This window comes from Neodiprion lecontei, chromosome 3, assembly GCF_021901455.1.
Source record: "Neodiprion lecontei isolate iyNeoLeco1 chromosome 3, iyNeoLeco1.1, whole genome shotgun sequence".
Taxonomy (NCBI): Eukaryota; Metazoa; Arthropoda; class Insecta; order Hymenoptera; family Diprionidae; genus Neodiprion; species Neodiprion lecontei.
Genome location: NC_060262.1, coordinates 6,470,952 through 6,489,295, shown reverse-complemented (window position 1 = coordinate 6,489,295; position 18,344 = coordinate 6,470,952). Strand labels below are relative to the sequence as shown.

Sequence of the window (18,344 nt, the reverse complement as noted above, 5' to 3'; positions counted from 1 at the left end):
CGTCGTTAGTCGGCGGGAATCGTTCGGTGAATGAAGTGCTCTCGTGGAGCTAGACCGCGGAGAAATCCACTCCGAAAAGTGCCTGAAGTAAAATTTGTTCTTACCGAATCGCGCACGCATTCGTGACTTGATGTCACGGTGACGCGAAGTTACACGTTAAATGTGAGAGCAAATTTTTATTTATACACGAATGTCCGAGCCCGTGATTCGCGATAAATTGTGCTGAACGATTCCACGTGTTCGCTTGTGTTTTCAGGACCATTTTTCGCTTTAAAATCGAAGAATTAAGCTCGCGTTCATGCAATGTAATCAGCGCAGCTGTCGCTGTATGGAAAAAGTGAGCGAATAATTTTTCACCGTTACGTATTACGTTCAATTGACATTTGCGAGTGACTGGAAGAATAGTGCGATTCGAGAAGTGAAGACGATTTTTTTGTATGTTCGTTGGAAATTTTTGTTTTTTTTTTTCAACCACACAGAGATTTGTGATTGCGCTTTTCCAAGTGATTAACTTATTTGGAAATTGATGGATTGATCGAGCCGGAGCCTGACCTACCAATTTCAAACTTTTGACAGCTAATTGGCACGAATTGAAATTGAGTGAAAGTGATTCAACGAACTTCAATCGTGATTGGGAACAGTGCGTAGAATGAAAATTCAAATACTCAATATGAATTAGACCCAATTTTTCGAACTGAAAAATTATTCAGTTACAGAGAAAGGTAGGAGGAACAACGAGGCAGGTGACGGAGAGAGTGAATCGTGTCACTAATTAGTAAGTATACTTAAACACATTTTTCCACCATGATTTGTCATTTTTCATAAATTCTTAACAGGTGTAACGTAAATGCACTCGGGTTTTTTTTTTTTTTCATTTTTTACTCAAAGTGTAACTCGAGACGGTTGCTTAAAATTTTTATCTAGTAGAATAGAATTTGACGATGAAAATGGTGAAAAATATATTTGTTTAAACTCGTCGAACATTCGATGAAACAAGACTATGAAAAGGCGGTACTAACGACGTCGTTTATTTGACTCGAATATATATATATGTCTTGTCGAACCAGGCGAATCGAATAAATTACACAGGTGAACAAAAACAACTTTTTCTACCATTCATTCGTTAGGAATTAAACAAAGCGTGCTTAATAGATTCTCAAAAGCAAAATCCGAATCTGAACGTGAATCATCTCTGTCACACGATGCTGCAGTTATTTTTCTGTTCTTCTTCTCTTCTCTCGGACCCACGATAAACGTGGTTTTTTGGAAAACTGTGGAGAAAGAAGTAATTCGAAGACTAAAAATGACGAGTCATAATTCGAACCGCACTCTGGGATTTATTTCAGATTCTTGGCTTGTTGAAATGTTAAAAAAGAAACAGAAAAATGAAACGCCAAGTTTTCAAACAAGCAGATTACGATACACTGCATCCAAAACTCTAAATTTCCAGTTTTATTTTGCAATCAGATGATTTTCGTCTTCTCCGGAAATTCGAAATAATTGAATTTTCTTTGGAAATGTACGTTGAATATTTACCTTACATGTTTGTACTTAAATTGTGAACTTATAATCACCCCTATGTCGTTACGCTGCATGAATGTTTTATCAAGTCTCACAGTTATGCGTCGCATTATATATATTTTCGTCCCGATATCACTCGTGCGTTAAACCGCACCTTAGAAACTAATCGTGTAACTTTATCCTATTCTTTTCACTTTGTTAAGACATGAGCTTTTTTTTTTTTTTTTTTATCTTCAAACTGTATCGCGAAACAATTGAAATTCATAAACCAGACTCACGTAGTTTGCGAACTTGTAAAAAACTTGTAAAAATCCATTTGCAGTTCGATCGGAAAAATATTTGAACCGTAGAAAAGAGGATTGTCAAATTTCGAGTCAATCGTTCCATTTATCTCATTTTTCATATGTAAATGTATTTGATTTTTCTTCCTGATTTTTTTTTTTTCTATTCGACTAACAATTTGTTTGATTCAAATAACACGCAACAGAATCTAATAATTTGTTTAAAAGATAAATGCAATGATTTTTTGATTCTGTATTTATTTTCTAACAAAAAGTCAATATCAGTCAAGGACTAGTCCAATAATCAAGGCCTTTGAAATCCTTAAAATATTTGCTTTATTGATATTATAAAAATTTAATTTACGTAAACTTTATTCGATCAAAGCGATTATTTGACAATTTCAAATCGCCTAAAACTATCCGAAAAGACCTTAGACATTGGACAATATTTACTTGTTGATTGATCTTACGATTAGTAGATTAATTATATTTCAGTTCGTCATATTTGAATGAAACCAATTATTGATGGAATGAATATATGGGTATTTCTCACCAAATTCTCAAATTTAAGTCCCGAGTAATTAGTACCGAGTCACATGAATTTATTATCGATGTAACATTTGTATTTAAATGCGATTTATTTACAGTAAGATTATTTGAAACGAAAATCGAAACATCGTCATAGAAAAAAAAAAAATGCGGTTTCTTTTCAACACTGAAGTGAGTTGTGTGAAAAAGCATTTGGCTGAAATTATATCGAAATTGCATTTTTCTTTGTCATTACCTCACTGTACGTATATGAAGGTAAATCAATATGTATGAATGTTTGAATTGTTCTTATTGAGTTTTGGGGAATAAAATGCGTACAGAAAATGTTAAAGCAGTAGCTTTTATTCGAAGTCGTCGTTCCTTCGTCACATTTAAAAGTGAGGGAATGACTTGTGCAACATTATTATATCTAAACAACTTTAGATAAGATTGTCATTTGGACTTCATTAGTGTTTTTCTTCAGCTTATATAGCATGATTTTTCAATTTTCAACAGATATATATATATAGCGAAAAAACATAAAAGACAAAAGAAGTTGAGTGACGAAGAAAAGAAATTAAAAAGAGACAGTACATTGAAATGGACCTCATTTAGCAAAGCTTCTTATTTCCGCGATAAAAAATGTTTTGCTCCGTAGTAAAAAAATTTTATAAAATCAGAACTGAAATTTTGGAATTCGGTGAGAAATATCCATGTTTACTTGTACGACCCTTTGAGTCATAGTGGGAAGTATATCTTCCCATCTGTTTTATATCAATTTTTTGCATATTTAGAGAATTTTTCAAAATATCTATTTGCGGTTTTTTTGCTATTTCTGACAGTATACTAATAGAATTTCGATACCCTACAGTCGTTATTGCGATACGATGTGAATTCTCATTGTTAGAAACAATTTTATTGAAAAAGATCGTCAAAGTTGATGAAATAATTCATTACCGAGAAAGTTACCCCTCTACGCGTATACATGTTTTACATAAATTTTATGTTTTTGGTGTCGGTGATTACGAATCTTAAATCAGACATTGTGAATTCAAGATGGCGGATCGAAAAATTACGAATCTGAAATCAGACATTGTCAATCCAAGATGGCGGATCCAAAAATCTGATTTCAGATTCGTAATTTTTCGATCCGCCATCTTGAATTCACAATGTCTGATTTCAGATTCGTAATCAGCAAATTGTTGTCTTGTTAAAAAAGCTGACTTATTGTCAGTAGCATAAAGTATGACTCAAAGGTATAACAGGAATTTTTGTGACTGCGTGAAGTTCCGATTATCATTATCGCTATGTGAAAAAAAAAAGTATCGCATTGTCTGAGAAAATTGAGTTAACGACAAGAGAAACGAAACTTTCATTTTTCCTTCAAACAGGCTGGCTGGTTGACGTTGGTTGACGTTTTAATCACACTGCGGTCCAACCACGAAATCGGAAGCTGCGGTTTGGCCTCTGCGAGTTGATTTCTTGCGACTTCTGATTATTGTTACGTCATTTCGTAAGATCAACACGCATCACGCCACGTTGTCACTATTTGGATGTAAAATAACGCAATATTTTTGAGCCTCCTTGCCTGCATGCAAAAACCACATTCATCTCACATCGCGTTACGTGCGAAGTTCACGATCGTTTAACTTTCAACTCCTTCCATCCTGCGTTTCAGACCTTTGTCGTTCTTTTCAACAGACCGGGATGACTTCTCTGGCAAAACTCGTTCGCGCAACGAGTATTAAAATGTGTGATTCACCCTCTTGTTTAGAACCAAACGGGTCGAAAGAAAGAAGAATAAAATGAAATCGGGTGGGATGAAAAGAAATTTTAACCCTGCAGTTGCGCACTCGCGAACCTGATATCCCGGCATTGTTTATCAAACTTCGGTTAGAAAACTGCGCGTATGTTTTACGATCCCAGCATTGAAATACACAGATTAATCTACACTGAGAAAACTTTCATTTGTTAAAGTAACTGGGGAAAATTCAGTGAAACAGGTGTCGTTAAAAAAAAAAACTGTTTGAATATTGTTGGAATTACGAAAAACGAGGTACGCGTAAACATTTTTGCGCTATTGTCGATCCTTTTTTGGTAATTGCAACGCAAAATCAATTTCTGAGGTTTACTCTACTTTTTTAATCAAATAAGGCTTTAACGTCAATTTATTAATAATATGATAACAGTGATCGTAATGAGAAAGAATAGTAACGGATACCAGACTTTCGAATGAAAAAAAAAGAATAAAACTATATTTTTCGATTGTGGTAAAAAATGAAAATGGTCAAGGACTGAGCGGTAACCGGAAATAGAAATTTCTCTCATTGTCAGTGTATTACATTGAGTTTTCACGCTATGAAAAATAAGAGGAAGAACGATATTTTTTTTTTTGCGATATCGGAAACAAAATCAAGCAAAACACGGGATATTTCCTGAACACTGAAGCCGAATTTAATTGCAAAAAGTTTCTTCTTTTATAAATGACGGAACTTCAATAACCTGGAAACACGCGTTTTCAGCATATCCCGATGGAGTTTAACCTGAAAAAGGAGTATAATGAAATTTTCAACCAAAGCTTTAAGCCTTGAGCCACGTTTCGAACTTCGTTTGAACAAGGGAAAAGTTCATTCGTTGTTTACCTGCGACCAAAAGCCACTGGTAAACATGTTTTCCGCCATTTTTCACTGGCTAAATTTCGGAAACGGAACATGCAAGAGGTTCCGACCGAAACTGAAAATACAACGCGAATTCCAAGCAACAATTTCACTTTTGTTCGAACCCTCTCGCGTGTTTCATTGCCGATTTATAATATTTGTCCAAAGCATGATGAATACACGAATCTCGTGGTTTCAAACCCAATTAACAACCTACAGAAATGTTAAACTCGCCAGAAGCTTTTACGTAACAAATTAAATACCGAATAGAAAGTCGATCGTAAACGCGCACATAGTTTAATACCAGATAATTTTTCGCTGTTAAACAAAGTCGGTTATTACTAACTTACTCCAAAACTCATTCCAAGCTTCTAATTCGCCTCGTTCACGATACATATGTATATAATTCGGAAATTTTTCGGAAAAAGAAATAATATTTCTTCCAACTTTGATGGGTTGTTTAGAAACAGAAAGCTCACTGCAAATAAGAGATACTGCCTTTCGTATATATACTCAGCAGGCTCCGCTACGCGTCCTACGTTTTTAAAAAAAAAAAATAGAGACGTTCTTCGCGTCTTTGAACTTATCTTGCAACCCAATTTTTTTCCTTCACTCACCAATGGCTCTATTCCACTTCCGTCCGTCATAAATGACAGGTTCAAGGCTTGAAAGATTTTACGTCGTGCAACGAAGATGCGATTTTCATTTCACAATCCAGGTGTTAACTTGCTCAACGTTCTTATGCTACGAGTTACATTGTCGCAGGTCATCCTTGTACCGGACATTTTTTTTTTTTTTTTTACTACAAGTGAGAAAAAGAAAAAAAAAACCAAAAAAAAATAGGACGCATCAGTTTTTGGTAAAAAAAAAAAGAAAAAAAAATACGCGCGTCAACTATATTTCGTTTTTTATAAATGTAGCAGATTTCATTCAACGAAGTATGTATCACCGAAAAAAAAAAAAAAACCGAATCTGATTCTTTCTTCTACCGCAACTTTGAGTAAGATCAGCTCCTTTATTCTCTCCGTGGTGGCTGCGAAGGTGGATGAATGGATGGTGTGACGGCGGTTAATGCAACAAATGATTGAATTTGTCTTAATCACTCCGCGCGTTCGTTCATTCGTTCTTTCGTCGGACATCAATAGTTTCAGGAACGAGACTTTAATTGGAGTGAATTAGACTCGTCGCCACACTGCGAGGGTTGATACACATATATATATATATATATAAAAATAATATATATGTACGCACATTCGTGTATAACGTACAGCGATACAACCTCTTTTTATAGACTTCATGTGTTTAGAGTAACTGCGTCAACATCCTACCGTGATAAACACGACAAATGATGTATCTAAGGGTGCGTATGTATGTATGTACGTTTATACAATATATACATATACATACATACATATATATACATATATATATATAATATGTATAAAGTTCCAGCGGTATTGGGCTTGTAAATGGTTCCTTGTTTTCGGTAAAGTCTTGTTATTTTCACATTATGCAATCCGATCACGTGCAGCTCCATGAATACGTGCACAATTATCACCATGGTCTCATGGATCGAGATTTATAGTATAAAAGTGAAGTCACGTGGCGCAGAAAATACTGTCAAAAGAACAGTGTGCGAAGAGCGTGTATCGGTAGATTTTTTTTACACATTTCATTCACGATATTGGATTTTAAACTTACACTTTGTTTCGACAAATTCTTTAGTTCCTAAGTGATAAATCATTTTCTCAATGATTTAACGTTTGTTTTTGTCAGTGGGTTTTTTTTTCCAATTTTTGTCACACATAAACGAACAAACGTTCGATACACGTAGTCGCAAAATCTGTTCACGAAATATTTAGCTAAAACACATTTTTTTTTTGATTGTTTTTACCCGATGCCGAATTAGTTTTTAATCGCGCTTTATTTCCGAATCTTTCCGAAAGCAAAGAAAAAAAAAAAAAAAAAACCACATCAACAACGACGATCAAATTGTTTCAAGTCCGTCGGGACTTCGCATTTCGACCGCGAATCTGCTGGTGATTGTCACTTCCGGTTTGTAGATAAAAAAACAAAAGGAAAAAAAAAAACAAATACAATGATTATAAAGGACAATAGCCTGCAATCTTTCATCTGCAGCTTGTCGTCGGAGATTATTTTAAAAGCCACTGGAAACCACCGATTATCGCACGAAAGTCTGATAACGAATTGACAAAGAAGCAGGAACAGAAATAATATGAAAATAAGTTTTACATTGTAGTTTGAATGAATATCGACGAAATAGAATGTTAAATTTTATTTCATCGGGGACAAAGCTTGTCGATTCAATATATAAGGAAGACAAAAGGCAACGGTTATGATTCAAAAATTATTCACAATATTGATTAGTAAAACGTTGTTGTTTCGATTAACGAAAAGTTGCTTGAATTGAATGATTTTTTCGATTTTTGGTAACCCAAATTCCAGCAGCTCTTCTTTTCCACTGAAAACAATATTATAGCGAGGACTTACAAATAACACGATTTGCTGTCAATTCGACACTATCTGCTGCTAAATTTTCGTATTTAGTCCAAAAATTGGGGGGGAGGGGGGGGGGGGGGGGGGGATAAAAATTTCAACGCAATTTGACACTCGGCGATGAATGGAATGCGTCATCAACCCGTGATTACGAATCGTGTAAACAGCGAGTCGGAAACGTCACTCACCGCTGAGAAACACTCGAAGTTAGGATCCCAATTAACGAGTCGAGGCTCTCCAGACGATTAAAACAAGCATCATCTAGGTACCTAAAAATGACTTTTTGTCCTCGGTCGATATTTTAAGGATTCGTCAAACTTGTAGGTCTGTCAAAGTCTCGAAAGAAATAAATTACGTAACCGAAGTCAGCCGAGCTGAATTCGAATGAGACGCTGTTCCGTTATTTGCCAAAAATTGAAAAATCTTGTTGCGAATAAATCGCGTTTCTTAACGATTTTTTGAGACAAAATAATATCCGTTAAATTTTCATGAGAAACGTGATTTTTCTCATATTTTTGGTGACAGTTATTTCAGACTAAATACATTGGTTTAAATTTACTGACACCGTTTGAATTAAACTGTGAATACAGTCGAGTGGAACGGACCAATTAATAACAAATTCAGAGAGGTTACATTTGTTCTAGCTTTGTTTTTTTGTTTTTTTTTTTCTTTTTTCAACGCCAAAAGCGCAATTGCGATGCTAGTTGAATTTTAACGAAGTAGCAAATATTTCGCTTTATTTCTATTCGAATTCCCTACAAATTGAAAATTCACAAAGTTTTTTCCATAAAACAATTACAATTAGCTATTTCTCAGTAAAGGGCATGTATAGATATATATATATATAGAAAATTTTTTCGTGTTTGAAAAAGGTTGCGTCAACTCTTTTTAAAATTTATTTGTTTTGTTTTTTTTCTCAGCAGTCTGTACGGTTGATACATCTTTCAGAGGTTATTAGGAGGAGTGATAACTGCATGGTTGCTGGTATGTAATAACTAAACATCAATTTCATGCTCGTCAAATTCGTTCCGGTGGGTGAAAAAACTAATTAGTGTATAGCTACACATGGTTTGTTATAGAATCGATCGTTGCACATATTCGGCTTGAATTTCCACGTACGCACAACAAAAATATATACGTACATCTTTTTTATCTCTATGTATGGGGCGTTCCCCGCCAAGGTAACCAGGGTTTGACACTCGACCTCTCAAATTTGATCCGCAATTTTTTATAGCGTTATTCGAACTCTAAAATGCATTCAAATTTTTTCAGTTTTCGTTTGAGTAAATTTACTTTACTTATCATTTTTGAAAAGCAGCATGTCTTCTGAAGAGCTAATTGAAAAATTGAATGAAATGCTGGAATATGCAGAAAAATGTTTAAACAGCAGCTTGCAAAAGTCTAACTATTGAATCTAATTTTTTCAATTTTCATTTTTAGTAAATGCTCAAAAAAGAGTAAAAGCAAATGCCAGCTAGATCTGGGTCTGGGTTTAAAGGTTTTGATACCTGACTCAAGATTTTTGAGAATTTTCTCAAATTTTTAAATCACGTTCAAAGACTTGTTGGTTCTCAAAAATCATAAATAAGATAAATTGATTCAAAAAATTCTGAGAAACAGGTTAAATACCTTTTAGAGCTGGAAGAACAATATAAAAAATCTCGAACCAAATCCGAGAGGTCAAGGCCACACCCTGATCGATTTGGCGTGGAATACCCTATATATAAAACTCAAAGTCTGTCCGCATATTCGCTTATAACTCCGGAACTACTGAACCGATTTTGATTTATTTTTTTTCTGCGGATAGGTACAACATCTGGCCACGTCTTAAGCTATATTTCGTTACAACCAGATCAATAGTTTTGAAGATGTAACGATATTTGTAAACTAAGTCAGAACGGGATCACACACTTATACGAAAGGTGACTAAACTCTTACAGATAGAGGTTAGCTTAGATTAGGCTGTCATAAAAATATTCTTGATTGTAAGTAGATAGATCGTTTTATCTCGATAGAATTTTCATTTTGTTACATTAAATTTGGATGCGGCCGAAACCGGGACGGACGGTCAGTATTTATTTATGTATACTCATAATACTGTTGATCTAAACAGCTTACGTAACGAACGTTGAATGAGACGTATTAACTGCGTATCATGTAAGAAAGAACGCTTGTGGTCGGAACGCTTGAGCTAATTAGGTGTACAATTGGCTTTTCGTGGAACGCCTAACGGCCGAAGCAAAATGAATAATCTCCAACCACGGTTCCGGAAAACATACAGGCTTTGACTCGGATAAATCTTATCGAATTAACTTCGTGCCTTAGGGAGAGAAAAAAATACCATCTAATGGCGTAATTACAAAATGTACAGGCATGATAGATTGCATGAAGTTTACGGTCTCCGTGGTTCCAGGTTTCGGGATATAGAAATTTTTCTACTCTTACATCTCGAACCCAATTTTATAAATTTAGACTGCAGGATCTCCTCATTTATCGAAGAAATTTAATTTCATCTACTGCAATGAAAATGAATTTCTCCGGGCAGTTCGAATTAGATTATATAGATAATTCATCTGAATTAGATGACGAGCCAATTCTAATGCGCAAACTCTATTTGAACAGGAATATTAAAAAATGCTTCAACTTTAATTTTTTTTTTTATTATTTTCAAACGATGAATTCAAGCAACGAATAATATTGAAACAAAGAAAAAAACAGTTTCTCTCCGTTTTTTAAACCCTTTGATTGCAGACACTTTATAATTCTCCTTTTCGTTTAAAATCGTGCAGTCAATATTATGCTCAGGGTATAACGGACAAAATTTTAGTTCAGTAATCTATCGCTCTAATCAGTCGTTTTATGTTGGATTTCTTAATAGCTTGAGCCGGAGGATAAAGTCGTTGTAAATAACGGGCCAAGTGCTTCTGGGCCAGAGGTCCGTAATTCCTGTCCGTCATTGTGCACGTGTAAACTTTCGAAATCCTTCAACCGACAAGTTTTTACGCATGAGCCTGATCTGGTCTTTGCACCTACAACCTTATGGTGGTTGAGTGGTTCGAAGATAAGATTTTCGGATGGTCGGACGGAAGAAAAACCCGGGACTTATTCCCGTTTTTGCTGTTTAACGATAAGTGAATTCTAGCTTCCAATGCAAAAAACCAAGTGTTTTTAGTAAACTTTATTTTACTGATTATTACAGAAACGAATTACGTGCGGTCGTTCGTTTTAGGTTTAGTTTGATTTGTTTCGGGTAGGATTAGGTATACAAGCTTGCTGCAACCGATCAAGCAAACTTTTTAAACTCTCTACCATTTTTAACCTTACCAAAAATCCAGTTACGGAAAGAAATCGTATGGAATTTGGAAATAATCATATCCTCACGATCAGCCGAAGACCATGATGGTCTGTTAATCTTGAAGGATCTTCTTTGCTCATTGTATCCTCAACAAACTATCGAGATTAATGCAAAAACCAATTTCTACCCACTTTCCGTTAATCCTAAAATCATGTGAATGTCTGTTTCTTCCTTTGTGTGTCACGTTAACGAATGTCTGGTCAATGTCAAAGCATCTTTGACTGTAAAAGATAAAAGTGGCTCTGGCTAATTAGTGAAGAACCCCAGACATGTACATTTAATATATATACCAACCGATTCTTATCAGTACTTTAATTTACCACGCATAATTAGTGACCAATGCGGTGTGTAGACGTTTTCGTCCCGTATAACTGAAAATTGTATTTCCCAGCGATCATAAACTAGACGAAAAAGAAAAGCCCCGCATGACCTTTAACTTTTTCTTTCGCAGTCCTTGCCAGGGCTTTTTTTAGTAATAAGAATCTTATACAAGTTTGGCTTTTGTGCATATTTCGACTTTCTCGGGAATGAAATTGGTGAAAAAAAATGCGGTAAAACTGAAGTGGGTATCAAATTTGAAAAGCGAAAGTACTTATATATTATAAATTATGAAATACGAACGGTAGACTCGTTTCGATAACGATAAATGCTGCAGCTGTAACGGATATTACAATCATTCAGAGAAAAACCAACGGAAACGTTCTTTACATAACGCTAGTATGTTCGAAGCGTTTTTTCAACCCGTGTTTTCCGTACACAAAGCTCCAGTTTTTATGACGGTAGAGCGAGTCTGGCACTGCGCATGCGCGTAGAACCGAAAAATATCTATTCCTTACTGCGCGCACGCGCAGTCGCAAGTAAAACTGACATTGCGCGATCCTAACCTCAATTTTGTGCTTCGTACTCTTGTTACACAAAGAATCTTGTGCAACAAGGAATCAGCGATCTTTTCGCCTCGGTTATTTGCAATATTCGTCTTCGTCTCACCTGCGACTTAGTTTTAAATTTACGCTCGGCCCGAAAAGACCCGGTTTGCCTTCTTGCTACACAAAATAATATTCATCAGTCATCGTTTGCTTGGACTTAAAATTATCATAGATCTTAAAATGGACTGTTTGCAAGCCTGAGAGTGCGACGTATTTTCAGTATCGTGTAGCAATTGATCGGCACTACGTATTTCCGCAATTTCAAAAGCTGCAGATGCCGATGTCTGGAGGCTGTCATTCCCGCGCCTCACGCGGCAGATCGTAAAAAGCAATCGATCCGACTTGTGTACATATTGCGGGTGGTTAATTACGATTTCCCCGAGATATTATTCAACCTGCAATAATCCTAATCCGTCTGAACCCGCGTCAAATGTTGTTCGCAGAATTCGTTTGATACGCTCATCGCCAATTTCCATATCGCGGATTTCGCAGGAGAGACAAGACGGGTTGCCAGTTTGGCACCGGTATTAACCGGGAGAATAATTCACCGAGTACGAAGTCTGTTTAATTTGGGATATATAGTCCATGACATAGTGTCAATAAAACCAGCAACAGATCGTTCCGAGAGCGATATATACGCGCAATCAACTCACTCAACGCTCGATATTTGGGAATATTACCGTCTATAAGGATTTTCAAAGGTGGTTGCAAGGCCCCCACTAATTGGGCAAATAAATAGTTCATCGCGGAAAATATCGCGGCAGTAGCTTAGACGCGACGTCGTTTCTACAAAGCCTTAAAATCCTCGTCTGTGGATATTATCTAACTTGAATTATACCGCAATATGTGCCAGAATTTCGACGAGAATAAACGGCGGCTTCAACGCGATATAAAACATTTACATATTCGAAACGCTGTACGAGAGGATATAATAAGCCAATTTTAAACGCGAGGAGCCACTTCCGGCACCGAAACGATTCGGTTTTTCGAAACGGAACGTTAATAATGTTGCACGATGCACGTTACGGTTCTTGAATCGACTGTGCGGCTCAAAAATACTCCTCTAACACCGAACGGTAAATACGATGGGCTATTTTCACACTTTATGCACAAATACGATGCGCGTGAATTCGAATTAGAAATTCATCGATTAATCTACCTTCGGGGATTCGATGGGATTATAATGGTACAACACATAGCCAGTCAAATACGCAGTGCCCGATAATTGATTGTGTACGTTTGGGTCGTATTTGTATTTGGTCAAACTTCAGGTCCTGTTAATTATGACAGTGTTTGTTCTTTGGCGGGCAGTTATAACTAAAATCTAACAGCAGCTCTGCAAACACCACTTTTCATCACCATAAGACGCACATGTATTACCATGCGTCTCCTCACGGATTCAAATCTTGATGGTAAATTTTTTTCCTCTAGTGTCTGGGATCCCATCTGAATTCACTTTTGAATCAGCAACAACCGAGCTTAGCCGTTTTAGACTAGATACAAAGGAATTTGAATAAAATAAAAATTTAAGTGAATTTTTTACATCGGTCATGATTTGAGATATTTTTGCAAAGTTTCGTGACAAATTTTATTCGCCATAGATACAGTATCTCATGATGTACGAGCTACTCCAGTTTTTTCGCTGTTCGACTGAAATAAAATAAAAAATCATCACGTATATTTTTTTTTTAAATTCAAATTCTCATAAAAGAATTGAGAAAAATTTTGGCGGTAGGTTTTTTTGAAAGCGTTTGAAACCTGATCAGGAAATGTGGGGATATTTGTTTGCTCGTGTTTTAATAACCGTGATCGGACTATGCGGGGATTATTATACGAGACATCGGATGAGATATTTTGAGGAAGGGTGAGTAAATCGTCTTCACCACCAGTGCCGCAATAGCGTGAATCGTCGCCGCTGTGTAATTAAGGATTTTACGATTTTCACAACGGGCATTATACATACGCGCGGACCTGACAAACGTTCTAATTTTAAATTCACCCACACAGGACGGTTTTAATCGCTATTATAAGTCAGCTAGGATGTTTCAATGCTGAGAACATCGATGCCAGAAAATATTTTTGTTGTAAAAACTAACAGGATAAACAGAAAAGCTATTATAGTTCTTCTTCGGGTACACGCTCGAATAGCGCATACTATCAAGGACGGTGTAAAAGTTGAACGCCGATTTTATTAAATTTCATACAGAGAGAGGCAATTCACGAACCGGAAGTCATCATCGATCGAAACTTTTCACAAGACTACAATTTTGTTCGTTTTGAATTTTAACGTGGAAAGAATTTGTCCTCGCTATTTCCGAAAATGCTCTGCACCCAGAGCCCCGAAAGCGGGCAATTATGGAGAGACGGTGATTGTCCTAATTACTCTGCTATTCTTTATTGAGAAATTATTTTTCCGAATAAATCGCAACGTATTTTTCTCTGTCTATGAAAGTCATTAAAATATTCCAACAAAGCAAACTGCGGCAGACGTCTGCAGGCTACACGGCAATATTATTAAACAGACACTCGGATCAGTCATTTGGCCTTGCTCGAAGCATTTCTTAAGATCGTGCAGTATTCCTACCCTTACCGACCGAGCATCTTTTATCCACGAAATAAACGTAATTCCTAGTTCTCGTCTAACGATCTCAATATTGCTTGAAAACAGTCTAACGATGGATTATTTTACTTCTCATTCTTTCCGGAATTGCGCAACGCATCTCAGCCATGCACTTTTTGGCTCCTAAGATGCGGAAAATGTGGGATTACCAACACGTCTCGGGATATGAATAAATTTCTTGAATTCCGCTACAAAAGAGCGATGCACCGTCGAAATTCGAACCCTTTCGTCACGTTTGTTCGTTTAATATAGGAAAAAAAGAAGGGCGAGCTTACTCGGTCGGTAAGGGTAGGAGTGCTACATAACCTTAAACCTTACACGCTCCTTTATACGATCCCCCGTAAAATTCACGATATTTTTCGGCTGTCCAACGAACTTAATAAAGACATCGTAGAAGCTACCTCGTAAATGAATTCATGGTCACCAAAGTAGACACGTATCAAGCTTCTGCAGGAATGCAGCGATGTGTATTATATACGTGAGATCGAGTAGCTGTCGTGTTTGTGGGGAAATCCTACGGAGACATTGTCAGTGCAAATATTCGAAAAAAAGTTGTACCCACGTAGGTTTTACGTCTGCATCGCCGACACTCGGAGTGAATCGAGCTCAGGTACAAAGGAGATCGTAAATTGAGAGAACATCTGTCTTCGCTTGCGTATAACAGTGAAATACGCATGTAACCCAAATGATATCGCAAAAAAAAAATTTTTATTTGCAGTAGATCTTAGAAGACTGCAATAATGGTTTGAATGTTTTTGGAATCACAAGAAAATATGGTGCAAGTAATTATAATATTTATTGAAATTACACAAAGAATTGAAAACACAGAGATGGCCACATTTTTTAGTTAATTAAGGTCTCAACGTCAATTTTTTCACTCACTTACATCAAATTATCGCATATATTGTAATAGAATATAGTACGAGTGATTCTCTGGTTACAGCGACAAAATTCATTAGCATTCTATATCCAGAAATACATGTATATTTTTGTCATGGTAATAAACAAAAATAGTTGAGAAGCTAGAAATTTCTCTCGGTGTGTGTCTGGGTCAGTTTTTTTTTTTTTTTCTGTCCGGTTAAAGTTAGTAACCTTAACGTAATGAAATATTTAAAAAATCTTACTCTATTTTGCAAATTAATAACGATCGTAGATTGGTTAAGTTTGTAGAATTTGAATGGGAATTTTATGTGTTATGTACAGTTTACTCACTGATAAGAATTTCATTTGTTATAGTAACTAGAAAAATTCAGTAACACAGGAATCGTTAAAAGAACTGTTTGAATATTGTTGGAATTACGAAAAACGAGGTACGCGTAACCATTTTGCGCTATTGTCGATCCTTTTTTGGTAATTGCGACGCAAAATCAGTTTCTGAGGTTTACTATACTTTTTTAGTCAAATAAGGCTTTAACGTCAATTTATTAATGATATGGTAACAGTGATCGTAATGAGAAAGAATAGTAACGGATACCAGACTTTCCGATAATAGCTACAAAACTAATTTTCATTTTATACCTAGAACTATATTTTTCGATTGTGGTGAAAAATGAAAATATTTAAGGAGCGGTAACCGGAACTAAAAATTTATCTCAGTATTCAATTTCAGGTAGGTAACCCTAAGGCTGCGAAAAAGGAGTTTTTCCTCAAAAACTCATCGACACACCAACGTTACAAATTACCGAATTTTTTTCGTGATGATTCTTCCGAATTCGTATCAATAAGAGAGATCTCTGAATTTTTCCCATCGATTTTTCTTTCCCACACAGTATAGATAAGAGAAATTTTTTAATTTCCAACTTTGCATTTAGAATGTGTGTCCATTTGTTACTCAACGATGATTATCTAGTTGTATCCATAATTCTTCGCAAAGTCTGCAAAACATATATCCTTTGGTTTAGTACCTATAGTATATATACAATGTATGTATACGTATGTATAAGTAGGCATGGTAATATCACGTGCGTATTTCAAGGTCAAAAAAAAAATCTTTACAAAGGAAAAACTGAAGCTGAGGGCATCTTTTTACGTTCTCTTATCGCGCGACGCCTCTTGGATGTCAACCTCGGGTAATTAATCACTTTCCAAAAATCTCCTCCACGTGTTTAACAGACTTGAACCGTTTTTCTGTAAGACAAAATTTTTTCTCTCAACCCCACGTCTGTCACCGAGTTGCCTGCTGTGCACTTTTCACCGTTTGCGGTGAGGGTATTTTTTTCTTTTTTTTTTTTTCAAAAATGTGGTCATTTGGTCGATCAGTCCCCAAGGACGATTTTTGTTAGAAACTGGCCCGAAATAATAATTCATACTCAAGATATAATTGTGTTCGCAGCTATTCGAGAAATATGATTGATAATGAAGTATTTATTGATTTCTGTGAAAATTTTAACTTTGATTGTGGACAAATTATAACCTAGTGGAGATATAAGGTAACATTTCTGATTCAAAATAGGCAAAGAAAATAAATCTTCTACTTCTTTTTAGAGTCAGAATGATGTTAGAGCAAAATGTTGTAAAAATTTTCAAACGAATCATATTGCAGCAATGCAAAATCGAGAAATAAGCGAAACAACATTTTTTACGAAACACGACCGATCAAGCGAAATTTGAAATTCATTTTCTCGTGGTGAAAATTGAATTTTCTTTTACCGTAATGTTTTTAGTGAGTAATGTATGAATATGCAATTTAATTCGAGGATTCTCGTCGCTGCGGGAAATTTGAGCAGATGTTAAACTAGATTGGCTCCAATTTCCAGCAACTCGAACGAAAACAAACGGTATACGTGGTCGTGTATTCGCTCAAAAATTAATCAGAAGACAACGTGTTTTTACTTACGTTGTTGTTTTTATTAATATCACAGTGTCAACCGATCCAACATGTGCGAAATTTCACCGCAATTTCTAAGTTTGTTTTGTACCGTGAATTTTAATTATTTAAACACCGTATGGGATTTTCATTAAAAGCCGAAGTCTGCTCAGGGGCGGATAAGAGATCACATCAACTTTTTCCCACTCACCCTTGTTATTTTTACCTTCAACGGGGCACATACGAAAAATGATCTTATTAATACAGACAAACTAAGAATGAAATTGAATTACAATCGATTCGATTCGTCTCGAAAGCTTATTCAACTCCAATAGCGGCTTTTTTCCGTATCAACATTTCTCATGAGATACCTTGAAGTCTAATCGTTGTCCGAATTGAGCAACCGTAATTAAAAATTTGTAAATCAAACTTTTGAATACGTCTCCGACGGAGAAAGCTTGTCGTGATTCATAAATATTTGCATTCGGTATTTTTCTCTGCGAGATTTTTTCGTATCCACACGACGAGAGCATCCAAACCTTTCACGGTCTTTTTTGTACGACGCACCCTTTCCGGAGAGAAAATTGATGTTCCTGCCGAATGTAGCACTGATTGCGGGGAGGGTTGCCATGAATGCTGTGGAAAAAATGTTGGCACGTGATGAATTTTCACACCGCTTACCTACAATTCTGGATTTTCATTTTTCAACCCTTGACACTTTCAAAATTGTTACCAATGGAAATTACATATATGCGATATATTTTTCTTTTTTTTTTTTTGGAAAAAAAATGTTGGAATTACGCTTTTACTAATTGACGTAAGAATTAATTGAGCCATTTCAATTACTATTTCTTGTCAATTAGCCATACAAATTCTAAAAGGTCGGCCGTAAAAATTGTACAATGATTCGAATTCCTCGTTGCACAAGATGAAAAAGTTCAATCCATAAATAAAAAACCATCACCTTATCCTTCAGACTTTCGCTGGTGATGGTTAATATTTTCAAAATATTGTTGAAAAACTCATGTTATCTGACATGTTATCTGAGAATCATATCGAACCATATGAAAAAATATATGTTACGAGTTGTGGTTAGTCAAAGGTAAATATCTAACTTTTGTTTCTTTGATTTC

The 18,344-nt window shown here is 35.8% G+C and overlaps 1 protein-coding gene across 1 annotated transcript in view; it reads left to right on the top strand.

Moving 5' to 3' along the window:
* LOC107223577 (free fatty acid receptor 4-like) overlaps positions 1-18,344 on the top strand; it is a 30,217-nt gene continuing 11,873 nt past the window's right edge. Inside the window, exons 1-2 of the mRNA XM_046733369.1 lie at positions 1-162; positions 257-775. The gene's annotated coding sequence lies outside the window, so the exon portion shown is untranslated. The remainder of the gene's footprint in view (positions 163-256; positions 776-18,344) is intronic.